The 25,197-nt window shown below is 37.9% G+C and overlaps 2 pseudogenes; one reads left to right on the top strand and one right to left on the bottom strand.

The window, feature by feature from the left end:
- LOC118576367 overlaps window positions 1-25,197 on the top strand; it is a 54,657-nt pseudogene that overhangs the window by 8,318 nt on the left and 21,142 nt on the right.
- LOC118576369 overlaps window positions 2,943-25,197 on the bottom strand; it is a 29,214-nt pseudogene continuing 6,959 nt past the window's right edge.

Consider the following 25,197-nt stretch of genomic DNA (forward strand, 5'->3'; position numbering starts at 1 on the left):
TCTAGCTCTTATTTTTTATATTTAGCCCATTTTTATTAATCTAAATTTTGTCATGTGGCTTGTGGCTTACCAGTACCTTATCTCTTTTTTTATCATGTTGGTGGCTGGTGGTGTCTCTCTCTCCCCAGCCTTCCACCTCCCAGAATTCTCTTCTCTCTTGTCCTGCTTATACTTCCTGCCTGGCCAATGGCCAAACAGCATTTTATTTATACAGAGAGATATTCACAGCAGAGCAATATCCACAGGGATCGTACAGTATTTTCAGGGTAAATTTTTCAATATGAAATGTCCATTAACCCCAGAGATTTCACACAACAGAAAACACACATACAGAGAATTGTCACAATGGACATAGATACTGCTAAAATGCTTATGTTCCATAAATGATCACTCATAAAATCATTCATTTTACATAGTGAAACTCCAAATATTTTCAAAACATTATTGGATGTGACTAAATTTTCTTTTTTTATATTATTTTATGAACATTAGTGTTTGAATGCATGTATGTCTGGTGAGGGGGTTGGCTCCCCTGGAACTGTAGTTACAGACAGTTGTAAGCTGCCATGTGGGTTCTGGGAATCCAGCCTTGGTCCTCTGTTAGAGCAGTTGGTGCCTTTAACCTCAGAGCCATCACTCAGGCCCAGGTATGACTATATTTTAAAAGAAGGTGGGAGTTTTCTCCATGCACATATATCATTTAGGAGTGCTTTGTTCTGTTTTCTAAAGGAAGTGATTGGAATATTTTAGAACCATAATGATGTTTCCATTATCCTTGGGTATAATTTGATTGATATGAGTGATACCTATATTAAGTGTGCTTTTCACAATAGGGATTAAAATCAAAAAGTGATGTTGCTTAATTCTGCCTCTTTTGTACCTCTCTGGAATTTATGTAACATAACAGCATGCATCTCTTCCAGCTTCACCCTTTTCTAAAGAACACACAACTCATCAATCATGCTGGAGACCAGGTGGTTCTGGATGGGAAAAGGAAATCACATGCAGAATATGACATTCTCAATTTTTGGAATTTCCCAAAAGGTCTTGGGATAAATGCAAAAGTAGGAATATTTTCTCCAAATGCTCCAGAAGGCCAGAAATTCTCCTTATCTTCTCACATGATACAGTGGGCCACAGGATTAACAGAACTGTGTTTCATCTTACTTCACTATTTGACCTGTATGCAAATTTCAAAAACAAGTTGGAGAAGAAAGGGCTTATTTTGCCCACACTTTTACATTTGAGTCCATCATTTCAGGAATCTAGGACCAAAATCAAACAGGAAATGAGGCAGATGCCGTGGAGAGGTGCTGCTTACTACCTTGCTCAGCCTGATTTCTTATAGAACTCAGGGCCACCAGCTTAGGAATGTCACCACCCACATTGAGCTGGCCTCTCCCAGTTAATCACTGATTAAGAAAATGCCCTATAGCTTGATGTCATGGAGACATTTTCTTTTGGGAGCATGGGAAGCATCATGAAAGGTTTCTTTTTGGAATCTTGGCTATCCTGTAACTAACTCTGAAGACCAGGCTGGCCTCAAACTCACAGACATCTGCCTGCCTATGCCTTTAAGTGCTAGGATTAAACATATGCACCACCACCGCCAGCTTTTAAACACTTTATTAATTGAGGTTCCCTCCTCTCAGATGACTTTAGCTTAAACCCAGAAGAAATATCCAGTGCATAGCAAGCTGGTAATGAAAGTTTACTTTCCTCCAAGGGAGTCTACTTTTGAGTATAGGCTTCATGTTCAACAGTAGATGGCAACATAAAATGAACTCAATGGCATCTTTTGATATTTCTTATCTCACAATATCATGTCAGAGTGTTTTACTATTTGGTTTATTTCTTTGTTGTTTTTTCTCAGTTTTTTCATCTTCTTATTTTTTCTTCTCTCATTTTACCCGATTAGTTTCTTTTAGTATACACAATGCCTACCAATTTACAGTTTTGAAGGGACTGAGAAAGTGCAATCAAGTAGGTTTCAGAATTTTCTTGGGCTCCTTTCCTTCTTTTTGTTTGCTTATTCAATCTAACATATTATCTTTTTATCTTAGTATATTTTATTTTATTATTATCCCATAGAAATCTGTATATTTTCTAGTGATAGACAGAAAGGGTTAGGATTCTGGTATGTGTGTGTGTGTGTGTGTGTGTGTGTGTGTGTGTGTGTGTTTGTGCATTTTGAGTGTATGGTAATGTGAGTGTATGTGTGTGTGTGGGTGTGCGCGCGCGTTTTGAGTGTATGGTAATGTGTGTGTGTGTGCGTGTGTGTGTGAGTGTCTGTGTGTGTGTGTGTGTGTGTGTAAGAGCCTTGAAGCCCCAAAGAGGACATTGATCCCTTGGAGCTACTGTTACAGTTGGGTGTGAACTACATTTTATGAAGGCTGTATATTGAACTCTGCCACTTTACAAGAGAAGTACGTGATTTTGTCTGCTGAGACATCTCTCCAACTTCTGCAATATTCTGCAATAACTGTTTATTGAAACATCACTCTCACTCCTAAGTTCTACTCCTCTAACTCCAAGGATGCATCAGAATTCTGTAGTCTTCTCTCAATGAGGGGTACCACTGTTTTGCCTTCATCTGTAAACATGAGGTCACAAACTTCCTTCAATTTCTCCAATAATCAATTGCTGTCAAAGACATACGTTCACTAAGATTTCAAAAGGAAACTTCTGAGTTAATCTCAAATCTTATTACATATTACAGACAAAAATAACATTTCTACTCATCACTAATGTCCAAAAGCCAAGTCCTGTAAAAATAGGTGGCTGAGTGTAAGTACATGGGAGACAATATAGATAAAATAGTATACATGCCACTGATAATCAACACCATTAGAAGAAACACTAAGAGTCACTAGCTAGTGAATAACCTTGCATTGTATCCTAATAGGTGATTCTTTACCAACATTACACTTGTCAGTTAAAATTTATGAAATGTGAGTTCTGGAAAATGTTTTCTCCCTTAACTTTTGAAGAGAATTTCTCTCTGGTCTTAGCAAAATGATGTAGCACTTGGGGATAAATACACATCCCAGCAAGCCAGCACTAGAGACTAAGATGGAGAAGACCTCCACAGCCACCATGACCTTGCCCTTAGTGCTGTGGTAGACAGGGAGAAAAGTGACCCAGACACTGCAGAACAACAGCATGCTGAATGTGAAGAATTTGGCTTCATTGAATGTGTCAGGGAGATTCCTGGCCAAGAAAGCCACAGTGAAGCTCCCCAGGGCCAGAGAGCCCAAGTATCCTAAGACAGAATAGAAAGCAGTTACTGAGCCCTTGTTGCATACAATAATGATGTGCCCATGCTCAGAGTGTGCATCAATGTCAACAGAAGGAGGAGAAGCTCCTAACCAGATTGCACAGAGAATAATTTGGATGATGAAGCAAGTGGGAATGATAGAGGTTGGTGCCCCTGATACCAGGAGCCACTTCATCCTTCTTCCAGGAGTAGTGACTTTGAAGGCCAAAACCACAGTAATTGTCTTGGCCAACACAGTGGAAATAGCCACAGTGAATAAAACTCCATATGTTATTTGCTGCAGGAAGCAGGTGATTGAGTTGGGATGGCCGATGAAGAGCAAGGAACAGAGGAAACAGAAGATGAGGGAGATGAGCAGGATGTAGCTGAGAGTGAGGTTATTGGCCTTCACAATGGGAGTGTCTTGGTGCTTCACAAAGATCCCAAGAACCAGAACTGTGAATGCAGACAAACACAAGGCCATGCAGGACAGAGTCATCCCCAAAGGGTCATCAAAGGCCAGAAAGGTCACATCTTTGTACAAACAGTGGTTCCGCTCTGCATTGGCATACTGGTCCTCTGGACACTTCATACACTGATCCATATCTGATGTAGAAAGCAAAAATATTGTTAGTGCAACTTCAGCATTTCTTATGGACAGGCCTTTCCAACATCCAAATAGTTTATTGATAAAGATGTAATTGACACTTTTCTGAAAAGCAATGCTTCCATTTCATAATGCCTATCTTCTTCAAGGACAAACACAGATCCTATTGATACACTATAACATGAATCTTTCTATCTGAATTAGAAGTGATGCCCTCATGAGAGATGGAGACTTGGTCTTATCCAGGATCAAACCTCTTATAGCTTTTTTTTTTCATTCCCATATGATCATCACCAAACACATGAGTAGCCAAGCAACAACAAATAGGATCTAGTGTGTGTGTGCAAGTGCATATGAATGTGAAACAGTAAATGAAAAAGAGTGCTTGAATATAGTAAATGAAGAAGAGCTCATGAGTTTGAGAGTTTTGTTGCATGTGATGTGTGGGAAATAGAATGGGGAGAGAGGGAGGTTTTATAACAATGTATGAAACTCTCAAGAAAAATTAATGAAATATGACATGCTTTGTTGTGTCCTCATCAGGGAATAGGGATACCAAACAGTTTATAAATGAAACAATCCTACTATTAAGGTAGAAAACTCTATACATACATAGCACCCAAACTTATGGGACACCATGAAAGCAGTGCTTAGAGGAAAATTCATAGCTCCAAATGCCCACATAAAGAAGCTAGAGAAATCTCACGCTAGTGACTTAACAGCACATCTGAAAGCTCAAGAACAAGAAGAAGAAAATTCACCCAGGAGAAACAGATGCCAGTAAATAATCAAATTGAGAGCTGAAATCAGTAAAATAGAAACAAAGAGAACCATACATAGAATCAATGAAACAATGAGTTGGTTCTTTGAGAAAAATCAACAAGATAGATAAGCCCTTATCCAAATGAAACAAAAAACACAGAGAGAGCATCCAAATTAACAAAATCAGAAATGAAAAGGGAGAGAAAACAACAGACAATGAGGAAATCCAGAGAATCATTAGGTAATACTTCAAATACCTCTACTCAACAAAATTGTAAAATCTGAAAGAAATGTACAATTTTTCTGGATAGGTAACACATACCTAAGTTAAATCAAGGCCAGATAAACTATTTAAATAGGCCAGTAACACCTAAGGAATTAGAAATGGTCATTGAAAGTTTCAAACCAAAAAAAAAAAAGCCCAGGACCAGATGGTTTCAGCACAGAATTCTACCATATTTTTAAAGAAGAGCTAATACCAATACTCTTCAAATTGTTCTACACCATAAAAACAGAAGGAACATAACCAAATTCTTTTTATGAGGCTACAGTTACCCTGATACCCAAACCACATAAAGATGCAACAAAGAAAGAGAACTACAGACTGATCTCCCTAATGAATATTCATGCAAAAATACTCAATGAAATACTGGCTAACTGAATGCAGGAACACATCAAAAAAAAAATTATTCAACATGACAAAGTAGGCTTCATCCCAGGGATGCAAGGATTGTTTAACATGTGAAAATCTGTCAATGTAATACACCATATAAACAAACTGAAAGAAAATAAACCACATGATTATCTCATTGGATGCTGAAAAAGCCTCTGACAAAATCCAACACCCCTTCATGATAAAGGTTCTAGAGAGATCAGGAATACAAGAAACATACCTAAACATAATAAATGCAACTTACTAGAAGCCAACAGCCAACCTCAAAGTAAATGGAGAGAAATTCAAAGCAATTCCACTAAAGTCAGAAACAAGACAAGGCTGTCCACTCTCCCCATACTTATTCAATATAGTACTTGAAGTTCTAGCTAGAGAAATAAGACAACAAAAGGAGATCAAAGGGATACAAATTGGTAAGGAAGAAGTCAAACTATCATTATTTGCAGATGATATGATAATATATATAAGAGACCCCAAATATTCTACCAGAGAACTCCTAAAGCTGAAAAACAGCTTCACTAAGGTGTCAGGATACAAGATTTACTCAAAAAAAATCAGTAGCTGTCCTATATACAAATGATAAAGGGGCTGAGAAAGAAATCAGAGAAAGATCACCATTTGCAATAGCCACAAATAATGTAAAATACCTTGGGGAACTCTAACTAATCAGGTAAATTACATGTATGATAAGAACTTTAAGTCTCTGAAGAAAGAAATTGAAGAAGAGATACGAAAATGGAAAGATTTCCCATGCTCATGGATAGTTAGAATCAACATATTAAAAAGGGGAATCTTACCAAAAGGAATCTACAGATTCAATGCAAGCCCCATCAAAATCCCAACAAAATTCTTCACAGACTTGGAAAGAACAATACTTAAATTTACATGGAAAAACAAATAACCTAGGATGGCTAAAAGAATCCTGTATAATAAAGCAACCTCTGGAGGCATCATGATCCTTGACCTCAAGCTCTACTAAAGAGCGAGAAATAGAAACACATTGGTACGGGTATAAAAACCAACATGTGGATCAAGGGAATCAAACTGAAGATCCTGACATTAATCCATACACTTATGAACATATGATTTTCAACAAAGAAGCCAAAACTGTACCATGGAAAAAAAGAAAGCATCTTCAACAAATGATGCTGCATAACTGGATGTCAACATGCAGAAGATTGCAAATAGATCCAAATCTGTTCCCATACACAAAACTCAAGTCCATGTGAATCAAAGACCTCAACATAAATCCAGTTACACTAAACTTGACAGAAGAGAAAGTAGGAAGTAGTCTGGAATTAATTGGCACAGGAGACCACTTCCTAAATGTAACACCAGTAGCGCTGAGACTGAGATTGACAATTAATAAATGGAACCTCCTGAAACTGAGAAGCTTTTGTAGAGCAAAGGACACGGTCAATAAGACTAAATGACAGCATACAGAATGGGAAAAGTTCTTCACCAACCCATATCTGACAGAGGGCTGATCTCCAAAATATATAAAGAACTCAAAAAGCTAGACATCAAAATACTGAACAATCTAATTAAAAATTGGTCTACAGAGTTTAACAGAGAATTCTCAATAGAAGAATCTCAAATGGCTGAAAGGCATTTAAGCAATTGCTCAACATCCTTACTCATCAGGGAAATGCAAATCGAAACAACTCTAAGATACGATCTTACACCTGTCACAATTCCTAAAATCAAAAACACTGACGACAGCTTATGTTGGAGAGGTTGTGGGAAAGGGGAACACTCCTCCACTGTTGGTGGGAAAGCAAACTTGTACAGCCACTCAGGAAATCAGTATGGCAGTTTCTCATTAAATGGGGAATAAATCTTCCTCAAGACCCAGTTATACCACTCTTGGGCATATGATCAAGGAATGCTCAAAGTTACCACAAGAACACATGCTCAACTATGTTCATATCAGCGTTATTTATAATAGAAAGAACCTGGAAACAACCTAGATGCCCTTCAACTGAAGAATGGATAAAGAAAATATGGTACATATACACAAGTGAATCCTATTCAGCAGTAAAAAAACAATGATAACATGAAATTAGCAGGCAAATGGATGGATCTAAAAAATATCATCTTGAGTGAGGTAACCTATACTCAGAAGTCAAACACAATATGTACTCACTCATAAATGGATACTAAATGGGAGGGAAGGGATGCCCAGACTGCAAGACACAACTCCAGAGAGGCTAGCAAAGTGAAAGAGACTCTAGAATGATCCTATGAAGGAGAAGTGGAAGAGATCTACATGAGTGGGCTGAGTGGCAGGGGGTTAGGGGTGGCAGAGGGTGTGGAGTGGTGGATGAGAACATAGGGAAATGGGAGGTTCAAGCTGGAACAGGGACAGAGTGGGAGGGCAGGGAGGAAGATACCATGATAGATGAGGACATCATTGGAACAGGAAGAGATAGGGTGCTAGAGAGGCCATCAGGAATCCACAAGGTTGACCCAACCTTGCTCTGCTGAAGTAGTCCAGAGAGTGCCTGGACTGGTCTACTCTGGTGACCAGGCTAGCAAATAACCTAGCTGTCATCATAAAGCCTTTGTCCAGTGACAGATGAAGGTAGATACAGATATGAACAGCGAGGCACCAGGCTGACCTTTGGGAATCTAATTGATAAGAGAGAGGAGAGATACTGCGCGCAAGGGATGTCGAGATCATGATGGAAAGATGTGCAGAAATGACTGGCCACACTAGTAGAAGTCCATGAATCGTGGACTGGTGGCTGTGGAACCCCCATGGGACTGCACTAGGCCCTCTGGACACGGAAGAGGGTTATTTGGCTTGAACCGTTACCCAGGCAGGTAGATCGGGATCTGTCCCTGGTTTATGGGAAGGCTTCTGAAATCCAGTGCCTGTGGTGTGATGCCTTACACAGCCTTGGTGCAGTGGGAAGGGTCTTGGACCTGCCTAAGCTCAGTATGCTGTGCTCTGCTGACTCGCCATGGGAGACCTCAATTTGGGCTTGTGGGGATGTGGGGTAGCTTGGAAAAGAGGGATGAGGATGGGAGGAGGGAGAGGTTTGTGGATAAGATTAAAGTGAGTAGAAATTTTCTTAATAAAGAAAAATTTTAAAAAAGGAAAATTAATTAAATATGATGCCCTAAGTTGTGTCCTCATCAGGGAACATGATACAAAACAGTTTATAAAATAAAATAATCCTACTATTAAGGTAGAAAACTCTACACATACATAGCACCCAGAAGTCTTGTATCTTATATCACCACCTATGAGAGCACAGAGCACCTACTTCCTGCCCTAATTTCCTTCTATATGAGACCTGTGAGGGGACCAACTCCCACATTTTACACATTGGTGTCCTTGGGGAGTGAGGGATAAGCGATTTAGAAAGACATATGGAGGAGAGAGACAGACAGACAGACAGACAGACAGAAACACAGGATAGCCTCAGTGAGGCCTAGATCCTAATCCACCAGGCCAACACTTTATTGCAAAGGGCTTTTATATCAATGCCAAGGGAGGAGGCCAAAGACCTCTGCCTTACTAGATACAGCTAAATGTAGACCCTACCAAACAGCTAGTACCCAGGCCTGAGGTCCAATCATCCTCTTATGCAGACCTGCTGGGAAGGCAAGGTCAGAAATCACTAGGAATGCTCTGTGGAATCCAACAGACCTGGGGTCTACTAATGTACTCAATGGTGAAGGAGTTTTTGGTAAAACAGCATGAACAAGACAACATGAGAACTCCCAAGTGATAGTGGTAACACAGAATATTTAAATTGAACAATAATTCCCCATTCATAAGATGTAATTTTCACCACTGCAAGTAAGGGAAATATGATGGTACTTGTGCTAAATTGTGGATCACAATGGAGAGCAGTGATGTGCTTCCAGGATTTTAAGTCATTCCAGGAATAAAACCAACCAGCATTTATGGTCAGTTATGATTACAGTTTTTCTTTGTTTTTCTTTAAGGAGCTGGAAAGATAGCTCAGCTGTTAAGAACATGGTCTGCTCTCACAGGAGGCGTAAGTCCAGTTCCCAGAACATGTGAAGGACCACATTACTACCTGTAACTCTGGTACAAAGGGCATCAGATGCCTCTAATGTCCTTCACATGGAACTGACCCCATATGGACTTACTACAATCTGCATATGCCTAATTCAAATATTCATAACATAAAGTTTTTGTTTATTTTTGTTGGTATTTGTAAATGCCCTTTATACTTATTATCCTAAATCAATTTTATTACAATCTGTTTTTTAACATGTGTGAGTGTTTGATTTGTGTGTGTGTGTGTGTGTGTGTGTGTGTGTGTGTGTGTGTGTGTGTAAAGTGCAAATTGTCAAGAAGCCATCTTGTAGGAATTGGATCCATCTCATTTCAATGAGCTTCCTAAGATGAATTCAGGTCATCAGACTTGAGGCAAGAGATTTACCTGCTAACTCTTCTTTTTTTAAGAACTTAGATATTTATTACATATACAGTGCTCTGCCTACAGATATGCGTGCACACCAGAAGAGGGCAGCGAATCTCATTACAGATAGTTGTGAGCCACCATGTGGTTTCTGGAAATTGAACACAGGACCTCTGTAAGAGCATCCCATGCTCTTAACCAGTGAGACATCTCTCCAACGCCCCAAATGTCTTTTTTAAATGTTCTTCGCATTATAGACAATGACTGGCAATAAAAGTCAAAAGCAGTTCTGGACTCACCTTTGCACATGGATATCTCCAAATCAATAACCAGTTGACTTATGTGGATTGTGCATGCCAAACTATCATTGGAATAATTATGACTTTCTTTTAACTACAAAACTATTTTATTTATATTATTGTGACATTCATTGCTACTGTGTACAGTAATTTTAAGTGGGACTCCTGTATTTCCCTATATCAAGTGTCCACACTTTTCCCAATTTTTATATGAAATCAATTGCTGTCTCATATTTAGCTGTTTCTAGTCATTTTACCCTCAGTTACTACTCTTTAGTCACTACAACCTACAATGGCATCAGTCTCAAAACTCTCTGAAAACCTCCCTCACATGAACAGTAACAGCACTTGCATTCTACCAAAGTTTCCTTAGCAGGCTCCCATTTCAGCCTTATGGTACCAACCTGAATTCACATCTTCATGCTGTCTTCCCCACTCACCTGTCCCCTAAATGACAACACAAAATACCAGCCATTCATCAAATGCTGTATAAACAGCAAGCCTACCACCACACAATACTTAATTACGATTCCAACACACCGTGACTCATTATCTGTCTCTGTCAGCAATGTTTGAGGGCAGTGGCAAGAACACGTTGTGTAGGCTTCATGACTTCAGTGGCAGGAGATGACTCAACAGTTAAGAGTGCTTACAGTTCTGCAGAGCACAAGTGTATGGACTCAGCGTTCATGTGGAAGCTAATACCTGTCTCGAACTCAGGTTCCAGGGGCTTGTATGCACTATTTTGGCCTCCACAATCTCTTGAACATAAACTCACACAGAAACACGTACATACATTAAAGGAGGATAAATGAATAACCAAATATTTAAAAAGACTTGTGACTACAATCTAGTCTACAAGTACCTTAACAGGGATATAATCATCCGGACAGATTTAGTGTAGAATTCCCTCACAGGGCTATTTGATTTTTTCAAAACACCTTCTTTTACAAAATACTACTAGCAATGATTTTACAGTGCATCAAAGATATATGTGAAGGCATGGGTTGTTATGTATAAAGACATTATTATTGATCATCTACCTGTAAAAACAAAATTAGGAAAGGAATAGATTTACTTGTGTTGTAAAAGTGCCATAGAATTAAGTAGCTACCCAGACCCTCCCTAGCTCAACTGACTCCATGATAGAAGTACCACACAGACCATGAAACTCACCACCTAGCAGCACCAGCTGCCAAACTGAAGCAAAGGCCTAATCCATCATAGTCCTTATAGTTCTGGGAATGTGTCAAAATGTACTAACTTTGCTTTTTAGATTCTGTAGATCTGCTTTAGGCTCACTGTTCTTGGTAATTGAAGTATGTTAACCCACAACATGGTTCTTTTGCTTAAAACTTCACCTCGAGAAAGGCTCAGTGCTACACTGGGTTCCTGAACATCAACTGTAGTTGACATCCAGCTAATGAAGATTTTATTTGGCTTAAACCTATGTCTGAGCAGGCTTCTCTGGTGAATACCACACAACAGTACAGCAGCCTTCCAGGCCCCTCTGAAAGTGCAGTGTGGATAACAGAAGTCAGTCAATGTGAAGGATTTCTCCCTGCAGTAAACAATTACCTGTCTCATTGGAAATCTCATTTACTGGGCAGGGGGTGCAAACAAAACAGCAGGCTGCCATTCCCTCCTGATGGAATTTTCTGAATCCAGGCTGACAATCAACACTGCACATAGCAGAGGGCATCTGAGGGAAATCAGACAGATGCTGAGCCAGGAGTTGACTACTCCTTCAATAGATATATCATCTCATCATGTTGAGTAGTTAACAAGTTTTCTTTATATACATGACCTGAGTGAACATATTACATTCAGTAATTGGTACAAGGCCACACATGAACATATGAGAACAAATTGATGAAACATTGAGGTGCTTCTGAACTACTAAAAGTTCAGGAAGATCTAGGAGGCTATGTTGTGTGACCACTGGAAAGCCTGAACTGAACACCCAACCAACCCATAGTATAGCTTAGCTTTTTCAACTTGACACAAATCAGAGATACAAGAAAAAAGAGAAACTTAATTGAGAAATTGTCTCTGTCTAATTGGCCTCTGGTCATATTGGTGACCTATTTTTTTAGTTGCTCATTAATTCTGGGAAGTACCACCACACTTGGTTCCATTTCTCAATTTATTGGAAATGCTTTGAGTTCCTCTCCATATAGTACAATGTTTTTTAAGTTTTGTCTTATAGACACTTATTTTGTCAAGAAATGTCCTTTTTATTTTTCAAGGGTTTTTTATGTTTCTTTGTTTGCTTTCTCTGAAGGGATGCTGGACATTGCTCAAGACATTTTCTATATCTTTTTCAATGAGCATTCAATTAGTATCTTAGCATATATTTATGGGACATCTTATACTTGATTGATTTGCATGTGTTGAACCAGACTTACATGCCTGTAACAATGTCACCTTTGTATACGGACTGATATTTCTGATGTGCTGTTCAGACCTGTTTGTCAGTATTTACTTGAGGATTTCTCCATCCGTATTCATTGATTAGAGTACAGTTTCCTTCTTTCTGATTCAGTTTACCTGTAATGGTCTTTTTCCTTTACTGTGGAGACAATGATCTTTTTTATGAGTGCAGCATTTACCTTCTGAGCAACACAGTATTGTTTGATGTTTTTAAAATATTTCCTTGTCTTTGACCTTAGACTAGAGAATGGGATTATTAAAAATCAGTTACTAATGAAAGCTATTTGGTGATTAGTGTCAATTTGTGTGCTTGTAAATTTTGATGTATATCAAACTTTTGCTTTTCTGTCTAGTGGTCTAGTGTAGACTACACATTCCTGTGACATCTACTGTTTAACTTAATATTCAGTGTGAAGGGGTGCGAAGTGTAAAGACACTCTGCAAATGTCTTAAGTGTTCCTGCAATTTGTGTTAACCGGTATAAGTTTTTCTATCTTTCTGAAATTATGAAGGATAGCTTTGTTGGGTATGGTAATTAAGGTTGGAAATTTTGTGTCTGTTTGAAACTCATAATTGATACTCCCTCCTTTTAATGTTTCTGTGAATAAAGCTACTGTTATTATGATGGTGACTTTCAATGAAATTGACCTTCTCTTATGCTACTTAAAATTCCTCTGTATTCTGCATAATTGAAATTTTAAGTAATATTCAAAAAGGTCGGGTCCTTTTCTGAACCTGTCTGTTGGGCATTCTGACTGCTCCTGTATTTGGGTGGCTATATTCCGCAGCATTTGGTAAAATTTTAGATGTCATTTTATTAGAAACACCTTTGGACCTTTCACATGCTGTCCTCCTCTTGTGCCTGTGCTGTCCTAATTTGGTCTTTTACGGATGTCTCCCAAGTCTCTTGTGTTTTCTTCATCCTCCCTTATTGTTTTATCTTAGTCATAGTTTGTATTAAAATTCGTCAGCCAGGAGCTGGAGAGATGGCTCAGAGGTCAAGAGCACTGACTGTTCTTCCAGAGGTCCTGAGTTCAATTCCCAGCAATCGCATGGTGATTCACAACCATCTGTAATGAGATCTGGCGCCCTCTTCTGGCCTGCAGTCATACATACTGTATACATAATACATACATACATACATACATACATACATACATACATACATACATACACACATAAATCTTTACTGGGCTGTGGTGGTGCACGCCTATAATCCCAGCACTCTGGAGGCAGAGCCATGTGGATCTCTGTGAGTTCAAGGCCACCCTGGTCTACAAAGTTAATGAACGACAGCCTCCAAAGCTACAGAGAAACTCTGTCTCGAAAAAAAAAATTCATCTGCCTTGTTTCAAGTCCCAATAGTCTGTCTTCTACTTGAGACGTTCTCAGAGAAAGTTTTATACAGTTTGCTGTGTGAATTGTTATGTCATTCATTTTCAGAATGTTAGTATGAATTCTTCATTGTTATTGTACGTTTATTAAATTTTTGTCACATCTTCACTCAATTCCTTTTTATTTGCAAGTGTTTGTGTTCTAATTGTATTGTCCTTAGAGGTAATTTGTATGCTCTTTGATTTCTTGAACATTCTTACAATTAATCTTTGAAGTCTTTGTTTATTATGTCAATGAGTTTACTGTCCTATAAGCCTATGATTGTAACATTTGGAGTCCTGCCGCCTCACTGTTCTCAACTACAGCACATATTGGGTATTTTGTTTTTGTTTTTGTTTTTGTTTTTTTCAGTCCTCCCTAATTTTTTGGTTGATGATTTTGTAATGTGGTATGAGCCAGTAGCTAAAACTTCATCCTGTTTGCTCTGTTCTCAGAGCATAATTTTCTCATCACTGTGAAAATGGAATATTAACTCTTGATTCAACTCTGTCTGAGCAACTTGAGGTATCACTTCAGATTAAGTTGGCACACTTCCTGCATGTAAACCCTTTTCAAACACAACAAACAACATTGTAGTAAGCAGTGTAGTTCAGATACTATAAAACCAGACACATCAGAATCAATATCAATAATATATCTGGCGATACATGAGGAGATATTTTATTTACAAATTTTCTCAAAGCCAAATTATGATGACTATGAGTGCTTGTCCAACCAGATAAAGAAACAGTACAAATCATTTTGGATTTTTTTGTTCATTTCTTTGTTGGTTTGAATTATTTATACATAAATTAAGGCGCAAAAAAATATTCTTCTAATAAAGGATTCCTTTATAAATGTTGATTCAGGGATGGAGAGATTGCTTAGCAATCTATCACACTTTATGTTCAATCCCCCACTCCTACACTTAGGCTCAAAATTATCTTCAGTGCCTGGAAATCTTAATCTCTCTCCAGATATACTTAGACAATTCATACTCATATGGAACACTGATATTTACAGGCAAATAATCTTTATACAAAAAGTCTAAAAAACAAGTTATACTTAATAAAATATCTAAGGTGGACCATGAAAATTAAAATATTAGACAAGTAGGCAGTTTAGGACCTCCTAGTCAATGTGTGTGAATAAAATTATAGAATACAAATTGAAAACTTGCATACATGTTCCTACTTCCCAAACCTTTCCTTACAATTAGCTTCAGTCTTTTCTGCATGCAGATTAGAGATTTAACAGAAGAGAAGAAAAGAAATGGGCAGCAATCAGAAATGTACCAAGAGAATACTGCTAACTTCACTGGGAATAATATTAATTATTGGTTATATCTAGTGTTATGATTTTTTATAAGACACAGATTTTCTGGTATGATAAAATATACCATTTGATTGTCTTATATTTTCAAAAACTTACCAAAAAAATCACATTTTAGAAACTGAAGGGAAGAAACATTATCTAGAAGTTTAAAATTGAGTCTGTCCATGACCATCCATCTAATTTCACTAAGTCACATAAAAACACCAATGGCCTCACTTGACAATGGTTACAAATGTGAGGTGCACATCAGTACATTTTGGACAGACCCACCTGTCCATTTCCTGTGGCCCACTCCATCATGTCTTCATATAAATGGAGCTGTTGGCCATGTGGAAAATAAGACTTAAACTCTCCTATTTTTACCTTAAGTCCAACACCATGGGGAAACCACAAAATACGGTAAATGCCATACTCTGCTGGCAGTTTTTCTTTCTGATTCATATTTATTACATCTCCAACAGGATTAACAAAGTACATATTCTTCAGAAATAGGTGAAGCTGAAAGATGGTAAATATTCTTTAGTGCATATTCCCTTATATTACGTCGAAAATATGTTCTGATTTCATCCTAAGGCAACTTGATTGAAGGTGCCAAATGGAGACCCTCAATGAAAGCATGTGAGTAAACAAAGCCATTGTGTTCCTAGAATTTTAGTTCTCCCAGGGGCAAACCATCAAACATAAGCACAGACATGCACACAACCTTCAAATATAAGTATGAAACACACACACACACACACACACACACACACACACACACACTTCCACACAGATACCCATGCAGAGGCACACACATAATACAGCTAAACTCATGAACACACATACACACTAAAACACACATAAAGAAAGACCTAAGAAACCAAATATAAATACAGAAACACAAAGGCATATAAAGACACAAAACACACAGAGACAAACACACTGATTAAAAACATTGACAAGAGACATATGTACACACAACAAATATATGCTCATATACACAGTCACAAACAGAGGAGAGAGACATTCATATATGCAAAGTAGCACATCCATACACATGCATACAAAGGCACAAAAATGCATTTAGACACCCATAAAGACACAAACACATATACAGAAACAAACACAAAGACATACAGACAATCAGACACAACTAAACTCACACATACAGGTACACAATTAGGTATTGAACTGAATCTTAGTACTATCTCCTATAATATTTTTCTCAGAGAATCAAGAACGACAAGTTCTGCAAAGCCTACAGTGGAGTCAGAATCAGGTGAGTACACTTATATAAACCATCCCTTATAGTGAACACCACATACATGAGAAATATTGTTTTCAGCATGTGAGAGACTCTTTAAGAACATAACATTAATGACACCAAGTACCATCCATTGAAAGATAAAATAACTGTGAGCAGTCATAATCCAGTGCTCTCAGAGTGTTGACTGGTTGGTTTTCTATTTGTTGAAGAAGCATTTCATGAATTGCATGGGCCATAGCATACACAGCATTATATATATCATAAGTATCATCACTAAAAGCCATGCAAAAACTCTGTAGCATTAACCATTCTGGTGAGACATTCAATGAGCAGTTCTTCAGTGTCTCACAGGTAGATGCTGGGGTTTCACAGTTAAAGTACATCCACCCCTAGTCCTGCCAGGGATATGTCTGTGTATTTGGAAGGGTTCAATGTCTGAGTAAAATTTTTAAAACCAGAAATCTCAGCATGGTGGTGGGCAAAGGCAAGAGTCCCATAGAGTGAGTCAAGGCTGTAGTCTCCCTTACTTGTAGTGACATCCCACTGTGAGGTGGTGACCCATATTCTCTGTGTACCCTGTGACACCCACATTCTAAGGCACACAGCTAGAGTGCTGTCTGTGTCACCATAGATGATAACAACATTTGTGGATGATGTCTCAATTTGGTTGTTATACCCTTCAGCTCTTGACATGTATAACTCCATATTGACTGGGATCATGATCACAAAGGCTAAGCAGACTCTTTTGACTTCAGTTTCTCCTCTCAGATCTGAGAGAAATTGGAGACCCTGGTCATCATCTGAGATGGCCAGCCCAACCCAGTTCCAGTAGAACTGAATCATCAAAGAGACCATGGCCAAGGCCAGAGCAGTGTCCTTGGGGGCCATCTGATACAGATTGGGAAACTGTTTAGGATCACTCAGGACAGAATGAAAAGGTCCATAGGTGAGCTGAAGGACATAAAACACAGGGAGCAACATGAGGTAGATAATTGTCAGATATCTCAATGGGAGCCCTTAGGTGTGTGAAGCGCCAATTTGAAATGACAGGAAGGGGAACTTTTTCCTATTACTACAGTTATATTACACTGATGGGAACATGAAAAAAAATCATATTCAACAGTTCGTTCAAGGAATATCCCCTTGAGTGCTAATTCTTCTCATCTACAAATCAAACAATGAATTCGGAATGTCTCTTTGAGTGGCTGATTAATTACACTTGAACTTGATTTACATGAATATGAAGCCAATCTCCTTATATTCTCCTCAGGCTCAGGCTAAGCCAAATAATAAGATTCCACACTTTCCCACCCAAACAACCTCACCTGTGGATATTTGAAGAAATGCAAAAAATTGTGCCAGACTCATGGACGGTGCTAACATTGGTCCTGTAATCATTACACAACATTTGCTCACAATTTTACAGATGTTGTTAAGGGGAAGTCTATGCTTTTTCGCAGCATTGTATATGAAATTTTGAAATGCTTGTTTATCATGATAATTGTCAGTGAAGAAGTAAAATATGAGAGACACATTTGGTAGAAGATACAGATTCCTGTTGATTTCATCCACAGCAAAAGCCAAAGGCAAAGCAAACCGGTGGTTTTTAGTTGGTATTCTGAAAATAAGGGCAGGGGGTTTAGTAAGTATAAGGCTCTAAGGATTAATGCTTTGTAGTTAATACAAGGACTATCATGCATTTGATGTCATTTTCAGATATAGCTTGACAAATTCTCATGTGTTGTAGGGTTGGAAAAACAAGTGACCCTTGAGAGCTTGAAAACACCTAATAAGTTGATGTGAGTGGATGTCACAAAAATGAGAAATGTGTTTTTGTCCAATTTGATGGAGAATTTCACCATGGCTTTTGAATACAGCATGCACATTTGATATACAATATGTGTGTGTATCTGTGGGAAGCTTGAGATTGCAATTCTCTTGGGGGCCAGAACAGGAGGCTGGATCCTGAAGAGCTGGAATTTTAAGTGGTTTTGAGGTGGCTGCCAACATGGGTGGTTGAAACTGAACTCAGATCCTTTGACAGAATTGCAAGTGTTCTTAGGTGCTGACTCGTGTCTACAGCCCCAGTTTATTAATACTTTCTATATTCTGGGTATTCTTCAGTCTAGTATATCCTGTAGATCTATTTCTATCTGTGTGTAACCTGCATCTTAACATGCTCATAATATTTTTTAATGCAAACAAAATTAGTTCTATGCAATCACACTTGTTAAAATGTGGTCTTATTTCCTGAGTTATTCTATATATTTAGATGTTTACTCCATGTTTTCTTTATCAGATTCTTTCTTTCTGTACTTACACTAAGGTCTTTGATCAATGTGGACTTGAATTTGGCACAGGACAATGGTTGGGAGACACTTCTTTTCAACCTCTGACTGGCAGTTTCCACTAGCATTTCTTCAGTTGACTGTCTCTTCTCCATTTTATATATGGGGGAATTGCCTACTATAAAACTGAATTTTTTTCCTGGAGTGTATATTGATAATGTTTTACACTTCACCCAATTTTTTCTGGGTTCTCCTCAACTACCTACCTACTTTTATATTGTTTTTTTTCTCTATTTTTCTTTAAAAGCAAAACCAAAAGGAGGAGAAAAAGACAAACAGAACACCACAATGGGGTTTAGGGATTTAGCATAGTGGTAGAGCCACTTGCCTAGCAAGTGCAAGGCCCTGGGTTTGGTTCTGAGCTCTGTAAAGAAAAAAAGAAAAGAAAAACATAAATATTAAAATTAAAATAAACATCAAAAACCAAATAGACATCTCTTTCCATAAGCTGCTGTGTGAAGTGTCACTTATGACAATAGGTCTAGAAATCAGTTTATGAGTATAAAGGAATATCACTAGGAATCATTCCATTGACTTTTTTCCCACTCAAGTTTGCTTCTATCCTAGGTCTCTGGGGTGTCCTGATTCTGAGTCCTGGTCCTCAAGGGGGATTTCCTCCCAGGGTATGATCTCCAGCTGTGCCAGTCATATGTTGGTCATTCCCACAATTTCTACACCATCTTTACCCCAACATATCTTGTAGCTGCGACAAATTGTAACAGCCAAACCTTGAGCAGAGCATGAGGAATAATGCAGAAGAGGGAGAGAAAGGATTGTAGGACCTACTGGTGTCAAGAGCATCACAATAAAACCCACAGAATCAACTAACCTGGGCTCGGAAAGGCTCACAGAGACTGAAAAGACAACCAGGGAACCTACATGGGACTGACCTATACTCTCTGCCTGTATGTTACAATTGTGTAATTGGTCTTCGAATAGGATTCCTAACAGTGAGAGCAGGGGGATGTCTCTGACACTGTTGCCTGCGTTTGGGACCCATTCCTCCTGCTGGACTGCCTGATCCAACCATGGTGGAAGAATGGGAGCCTGCTCTCACTGCAGCTTGACATACTAGGACTCACTTGCATCCATGGCATTCCTGCCTGCATCTAAAGGATAACAGTGAAGGAGGATTGGATGTGGTCAGATTGGAGGATAAAGGAGGGGGGAACCTAGGAAGAGGGAAGGGAAGGGAAGCTTTGAGTGGAATGTAAAATCAAGAATATAAATAAATAAAAATATAATAATAAATATAAAAAATGAAAATAAACAAATACACAAAGAAAACCAAGGGAAGCAAATAATGACAAAAAAGTCTACAAAAATACCGTTTTGTCCATTTTGTGTTATCCAACCACTCCTGTGCTTGGCACTGGTCCTGAAATGTGTATAATAATATAGTCAGTGAGACTCCACTGGAGAAAACAGATTTTCCCTTTCAAAGCAAATATCAATTTCACATAACTTCTTTTTTAATGGTGAAAATTGGTGTCCACTTGTCCCTCTCGATCATGAGATACATGTACCATTTGAACCACAACAGGCCTTGAGCATGCTCACACATTCTGGGTAAGCTGACTGATGTATCAGTGCCATTGTGTCGGGAAGACACTGCTTCCTTGAAGTTATCCATCACTTTTGACTCATAATTCTGTCTGTCTCCTCTTTGGTATAGATCTCTAAACCTTGAGTTGAAGGAATTGATGAGACAACTCACTGAAGAGTGTGTGGTTCAAAGTTCCTCCATCTCTGCACACTGTGCAGTGGTGGATTTCTGTGTTAGTTCCCATCTACTACAAGAAGCATCTTCTCTGATGAGAGCTGAGTGATGCACTGATCAATGAGTATAGTAGAATATCATTAAGATTCTTTTCATTGATGAGTTCCTTAAACAAAATAATAGTACTAGATTTTGCCCTATGTCTTTGATATGTATACTCTGAGGTTCTGGTAATCTTTATCCATATCAGATCGAGTTGCATTTCATGGAGTGGACTATATCCAGTCAGACATTGGTTGGTTAAACCCTAATATTTATGCCATTGTTGTATGTAAGTATCATGCAGGAAGGGCACTACTGTAGACACAGAGTCTGTAGCTGGACTGGGGTTTACAATTCTTCTCTGGTAGAAGTCAGAATATGTTCAGTACCACAGATGAAATTCAGTAGTGGTGAAGGCTTTAGGTAAGAACTACCTGGAATTTACCATGTTCAATGAAAGAGTCAGTGGTGTCTTCTGCAATAAAGCTTTACTTGGAACTTGTGTAGAGGAACCCATAGCCTTTGGAATAGCCAATGATGTTTGGTTGTTTCCATGGATGCCCTCATCAAGTTATGTATCCAGTTCCTGGCACTAGATAAATATTTGGTGCAGAAAATGTCTAGCTGGGGCACTTTTCCATCCTTTATTTAGTGATTCCATTTAGACTTCCTCAAAACCTGTAAATACTTTAGGATCCTTCTAAGTAGCAAATTTCCAAGTAGTTTTCAACTGGCCTTGAGTTTGAGTTGTCCTTCTAAACACACCCATATTCACCACTCCCTGCATTCCCTCCCTATTTAACCTTCTAATTCTAGTTTGTCCTGTGTCTCTCCATAACATAATGTATACTTAATATATTATCATAATTATCTTATACAATTATGTAATTATTAAACATTATTTCATATATAATTATTATAGTAATGAGTATTAATAATTATTAACATAACATAATATATACTTAAGTTCTGTGGTTATTTGGATGGTAGCACACACATTGAAGTTTCCAAAATCTAATAGTCACATGTAAAAAAAAAACATGTATTTGTCTCTTTCTATTTGGGTCTTAGGTACATTTCTGAAGATGATTTTTCACTAGTTCCCATAATTACATGTGCATTTTGGGAATTCTTTCCTAAAATGGTTATTTATTATTTTAAATCCTGACCATAGTTTCCTCTCCATCCTCTCATTGCAGTACTTTTCCCCACCTCACATCTCACCTGCCCCCATCCACTCTTCCTACTTTTCTATTCAGAAATGGTCAGACCCCCAATGGTTATCAACAAATTTTGCCATATCAAGTATCAGGAAAACTAAGCACCTCCCTTTGTATTAAGGCAGCCCAGGATAAGGAGTAGGGTCCCAATGCCACCAAAGGTGTCAGAGATAGCCCTGTTCCCACTTTTAGGAGTCCCACAATAAGACAAAGCTACACAACTGCCACATATATGCAGAACACCTATGTCACTACCATGCAGGCTCCGCGTTGTTGGTTCAGTCTCTGTGAGCTCCCATGAAACAAGGTTAGATGTTTTGGTAGTTTTTCTTGTGATTTTGTTTTATCACTCTGGCTCCTATGCTCCTTTCTCTCTCTCTCTCTTTCTCTCTCTCTCTCTCTCTCTCTCTCTCTCTCTCTCTCTCTCTCTCAATCTCTCTCTCTCCAGTAGGATTCCCCAAACTAAGAATAATGTCTGGTTGCTGTCTCTGTTCAGCTATTCCTTTTAAAAAATTATTTTAACTGAAAAAAAGACCTCAAAGTTCAAATGTACTATGATTTCATTATCCATTCTTCAGTGGATGAGCTTCTAGGATGCTTACAACTTCCAAGTGTTATAAATAGAACAAGAATGAAAATGATGAACAATTATCTGTGTAGCAAGATGCACAATCCTTTGAGTATGTGCCTGAGTATAATAAAGCTGGATCTTAAATTAAATAGATTCACAACATAATGAGGAATTGTCACACTGATTTCCAGGGTGGCTGCAAATGTTTTTACGAACACAAGCATTCAGTAAGAGTTCCCCACTCCCAGTATCCTCACCAGAATGTGCTGTCATTTTTATTTTTGATCTTGACCATTCTGACTGATGTAAGAGGAATTCTCAAACTAGTTTTTATTTGCAATTCTGAGATGTCTATGGATGAATTTAAGTGTTATTCAGACATTTGTGTTTAATATTCTGAGAACTCATTGATTAATTTTTTACCCCAGTTTTAATTTGTCTATTATTAGCTTGATGTTCTTATGCATTTGAGATACTAATCCTCAATGTCCAGTATCCTACCAATATTTATTAAGTAGGCTGTGTCTTCTACACTGGTTATTGCTAAAAGCTTTGTCAAAGCTCAGGTGACTACCCCAGTGGAATAGAATTATGAGTTTTAAATCTTGCTTTCTTAAAATATTTATATAATACAGAGAGAGTTAGCACTGTCATTCTCTGTTACTATTGCCCTGGGTCATAAATTGAACAGATATTTTGTGAGACCTGCAGCATTATTGTCTTTCTTCACCTTTGCTTGGTCTATCTGGAATCTGATATTTTATGCAAAATTTTGGATTGTTTATTCCTATAGTTTTTAGTTATGTTTCAATGGAATTTTCATGAAGATTGCATAGAGTCTTAGATTATTTTGGTAATGGAAACAAGTATGAATGTACTGTACTGATTGTGCCAATCCATCAACATGTCAGATATTTTTTTCTACTGTTGTCTTCTCTTTCTTTCCTCACGGTAACAAAATTTTCACCATGAAGACCCTTGAGTTCCTGTGTTGCTTTTATTCCCAGGTATTTTATTCTGGGAAGTTATTGTAACCGTGATTGCTTTCTTGACTTCTTTCTTAGTCAGTATTTTGATTCCTTGTACACAAAAATGATATTTTGTATCTTGATTTTGTATTCTGATATTTTCCTGATGGTATTCATTAGGTCTAAGACACACTCAGGGAGTACTTACCACCAAATGTACAAGTTCATACCACCTGCTGGTGAAAAAGTTTGACTTCTTTCCATGATTCATTCCGTTCTTTTTGCTGAACTTATTGTTTTAGCAGAATATGAGCAAGACTTACTTTAGTGATATAAGAATGGGCATCTTCCCTCCTTTGGTGTTTCTAAGGAAAGGATCTCAGTTATTCTCCATTTGATGTAATGCTGGACATGGGTTTATACTGTGCAGACTTCATCTCATTTAGACATTATCCATCTATCCCTAATGTTTTAGGGATACTGTAGATTGTCAGATGTCTTTTCTGCATCAGTTGAGATAATTATGTAATTTCTGCCTTATCTAATAAAGCTATCTGTGACTCTCACTGAGTTTTGGTGTTAAACAATCTTTCCAACCCTGGAATGAAGCCACCTAGTCCACAGTGAATCTTGTTGATACATACTTGAATTTGATCGCATGGATTTTCTGGAGGATATTTCACTGAAGTACATCAGTCATATTTGCCTATAATTGTCTTTTCCCTTTTTATTTGTTTTGATGATTCCTTATCAGGTTTTGTTGTGGGGGACATACTGAATTTCTAAATATCATTGTTACTTTCCTTTCAATTTCTAAGGGTTGTTTGAATGACATACTTATTGCATTTTCTTTGAGTATCTGGCAGGAAAATTAAACCCAGATGTGACAAACACCTTAAGCAAGTGTGCTGTAAAGAATGAGATTGAAACAGTAATACAAAATCATCTTCCAGCTTAAAATAAGCAGGACAAGTAGTAGTCACTGTTGGATGCAAATAAAGCTTCCAATAACTAACACCAATGCTATTAAGCTATTAAATTATTCTATTCAACAGAAGTGGATTAAGTACTATCTAAATATGAATATGAAGGCACTGTCAGCCTGATGTCCAAAGAAGATATATACAAAACAAAATTAATAAAAACATTTAATAAACACTCTTAACTTTTTGAGACAGGGTGAGTTATATCTACCTGGCTATCCTGGAACTCACTATATAGACAAGGTTGGTCTTGAACTCACCAGAGACTGTTATATCTGCCTCCAGAGTACTGGAAGTACAGACATACTCCATCGTGACCAGCTATTTAGAGACACTTAATATAGTATTTAAAACAAATTAAAGTACTCCTTAGATGAAATCATTCACCATGATCCTAGGCTTCTTTCTAAAGATGAAATAATGGCTCAGGGTAAGGAAATCTGTAAATGTAATGTATTACATGAATAGCTTAAGACATGAATCACTCATGTGACTGCAAACTTCATGATGACATTGTTTTTCTCTGCTGAATAGTACTCCATTGTGTATATGTACCACATTTTCTTTATCTATTCTTAACTTGAGGGACGTCTAAGCTGTTTTCAAGTTCTGGCAATTAAAAATAATGCTAGTATGAACATAGTTGAGAATGTGTCCTTATGGTATGCTTGAGCATTCCTTGGATAAATGCCCAAGAGTGGTATAGCTGGATCATGAGGAATAATTATTCCCAATTTTCTGAGAAACCACCAAACTGATTTCCAAAGTGACTATACAGGTTTGCATTGCCACCCACAGTGGAGGAGTGTTCCCCTTGCACTACATCCTCTCCAACATAAGATATCTTCAGTGTTTTGACATTAGCCATTCTGACAGGTGAAATATGGTATCTCAGAATCATTTTGATTTGCATATCCCTGATGACTAAGAATGTTGAGCAATTCCTTAAATGTCTTT

The sequence above is a fragment of the Onychomys torridus genome, unplaced genomic scaffold (assembly GCF_903995425.1).
Source record: "Onychomys torridus unplaced genomic scaffold, mOncTor1.1, whole genome shotgun sequence".
Classification (NCBI taxonomy): domain Eukaryota; kingdom Metazoa; phylum Chordata; class Mammalia; order Rodentia; family Cricetidae; genus Onychomys; species Onychomys torridus.